Source organism: Oratosquilla oratoria, chromosome 20 (assembly GCF_046742065.1).
Source record: "Oratosquilla oratoria isolate Oo_2021 chromosome 20, ASM4674206v1, whole genome shotgun sequence".
NCBI classification, from domain to species: domain Eukaryota; kingdom Metazoa; phylum Arthropoda; class Malacostraca; order Stomatopoda; family Squillidae; genus Oratosquilla; species Oratosquilla oratoria.
In genome coordinates this window covers 29,835,826-29,839,003 of record NC_134796.1, presented here as the reverse complement: position 1 = coordinate 29,839,003, position 3,178 = coordinate 29,835,826, and positions in this window count along the sequence as shown.

Below are 3,178 nucleotides of genomic sequence, written 5' to 3'. Positions count from 1 at the left end.
TTTCTGCATGATGGGACGGTGGGGTCGCCGATTAAGTGAAGCGGTTTTGCTGTGGATGTACTGTGTCTTGCTGCATTGCGTTTGATCCAGGACAGTTAGCGGATGCAGGAATGACCCATCATCCATTAGGACCTGAGATAGGAGGGGTGGAAAGAGGGGTGGAGGGGAGAGAAATGGGTGGGAATAGCTACGTGCCTCAGACTTAGCTACCTCGCTTATAAGGGGGAAAAAGCTCTTGGTATATAGACGGATTATTACTATCATTACCATCATTATTATTACTACTATTATAACTATTATTATTACAATTACTACCATTGTTATTATTATTATTATTATTATTATTATTATTATTATTATTATTATTATTATTATTATTATTATTATTATTATTATTATTATTATTATTATTATTATTATTATTATTATTATTATTATTATTATTATTATTATTATTATTATTATTATTATTATTATTATTATTATTATTATTATTATCATTATCATTATTATTATTATTATTATTATCATTATTATTATTATTACAAGCACCTGGCTTACGCCAGCCCTGGCTACGCCAGGGGTGCTTGGCCTTCGGCAAGACCCGCTGCGCGGGTCGCTCGCTTCGCTCGCTTTGCTTTCGTGTTACACGGACAGTTCTAATCTTTAATTGTTGGTCTCTGTCATAATAAAAGTATAGGTCCAAATACGAATTATCATTTCTCCGTTCCGGCGCCCCTGGAAACGGTGAAGATTGAATTATTTTCTGAGTATCCAACGTGGACAACCTATGATATATCCTACCCTGAATCTTGTAAGACATCACTGACTCTGCTGCATTTTCCAACTTTTTGGAAGTCGAGAAAGACGTAAATGAGAACATATTATTCAACCCCACTAAATTATTGAAAAAACGTTTAGAGAGCGGCAACTTTCCCTTTGAGTACCTTATCCTTTATCTCGGTTGGTACAGTGAGTGGCGTCTGCCCCTGGTTACAACATATTGTCTGGAGCTCATTTTTCTACAGAAGCGCATTGCATATTTTACACTTTCTGCCCCCCAAAACCCCTATATCATTTAGTTTCACTTCTTTATCTGCTTCGCGTAACGACCCCTTCACATTCTCATGCGCACGCCCACGCGGATTACTTTCCTCAGCTGTCTTCTTTTTGGCGATTACTGTACGTTGGTTCCTCATTTCAGTGAGAACACGGTTTTCCTGCTCTGTGTAGTCTTTGGTGAACACTCCGACCCACCCATCCGCTTCTTTTGTTTGGAGATGTATTCCGATTCATTATTTTTCATTTTTTCTAACATTGTTTTTCCGCAGCTTATTATCCACTTCATTCTTTTCCGCTTGTAACCGTTTTTTCCTCTTTTTGGATCTTTTTCAGGTCTCTTCTCAACTCTACTTTCCTTTGCTCCCTCTTCTTTTCTTGCTGGCGCCTCACATTCTTCAAAGCGAACACGTTTTTTCGGGCGTTTCTTTTAAATGTCTTGAACCTACGCTCTTAATAGTACAACTGGTATTGCCTGTGTCCTCTTCCACCATTACCACAAAAATTTTTGTAGCCTGCGTAATAGCGCTTCTTGAAATTTTTCACAACCTCGGAAGAAATATCCCCGCTATACGGTTCCAGGTCATCTATTGTACTATCACTGTACTCGTATGTTGGTGAATTGCGTAACATCTCGTTGAAACTAAGGACTATACGTTGGAATTGTTGTATAGATTGCTCCGCGACGCATGTCGTAGATGGCCGGTTTTTACACTTTTCGTAATATTCGGGGTGGCATTTCTTATGCTCTTCTGTTAACTGTACTCTGAGAACTTTGTCAATAGTGGATTTGTCAATCTTTTTTTGTTTTGTAACCCAAGCCCAGAAATGTCGCTGTCGCCTTTTCATGGCGGCTTCACTATCACGGGGTTCTTTGACCTTTTCATCGTAAAAATAAGGAAAATTTTCACGGTGCTCTTTCCGTAACAAACCTTTTAAAGACGCTGACGTATTGATCTCCATCTTACTGATTTTCTTTTCATCCGCAACCCACTTCCAATAATGCATATTACGTCTTTTCAACCGAGCTGCTACGGGCAGAGGCATTGTTGTCCAACGTCCAACCTTGACCACGATTGGGGTACTTTCTTTTAAATGTCTTGAACCTACGCTCTAAATGGTACAACTGGTATTGCCTGTGTCCTCTTCCACCATTACCACAAAAATGTTTGTAGCCTGCGTAATAGTGCTTCTTGAAATTTTCTACAACCTCGGAAGAAATACGAACACCATGAACTTCGAGATCTTCGAGACCTTCCAGAAGTTCGAGACCTTCCAGAACTTCGAGAACTTCGGCACCTTCGAGAACTTCGGCACTTTCGAGAACTTCGGCACCTTCGAGAGCTTCGGCACCTTCGAGAACTTCGGCACCTTCGAGAACTTTGGCACCTTCGAGAACTTCGACACCTTCGAGAACTTCGGCACCTTCGAGAACTTCGGCACCTTCGAGAACTTCGGCACCTTCGACAACTTCGGCGCCTTCGAGAACTTCGGCGCCTTCGAGAACTTCGGCACCTTCGAGAACTTCGGCACCTTCGACAATTTCGGCACTTTCGAGAACTTCGAGAACCTCGACACCTTCGAGAACTTCGGCACCTTCGAGAACTTCGGCACCTTCGAGAACTTCGACACCATGGCTTAACGATGATCGTTCTTTACTCAATGATGATCGTCCACGGCTCAACGATGATCGTCCATTGCAAAACGATGATCGTTCAGGGCTCAACGATGATCGTCCATGACTCAACGATGAGCGTCCTTGGCCTAACGATGAGCGTCCACGGCTCAACGATGATCGTCCACGGCTCAACGATGATCGTCCACGGCTGAACGATGATCGTCCACGGCTGAACGATGATCATTTTTGACTCAACAACGTCCATGGCTCAACAATGATCGTTCTTGACTCAACGATGATCGTCCACGGCTCAACGATGATTGTCCATTGCTCAACGATCATCATCCACGGCTCAACGATGATCGTCCACGGCCCAACGATGATCGTCAATGGTTCAACGATGATCGTCCATGGCTCAACGATGATCGTCCACGGCTCAACGATGATCGTCCATGGCTCAACGATGATCGTTCTTGACCACGATTGGGGTACAACCGCACA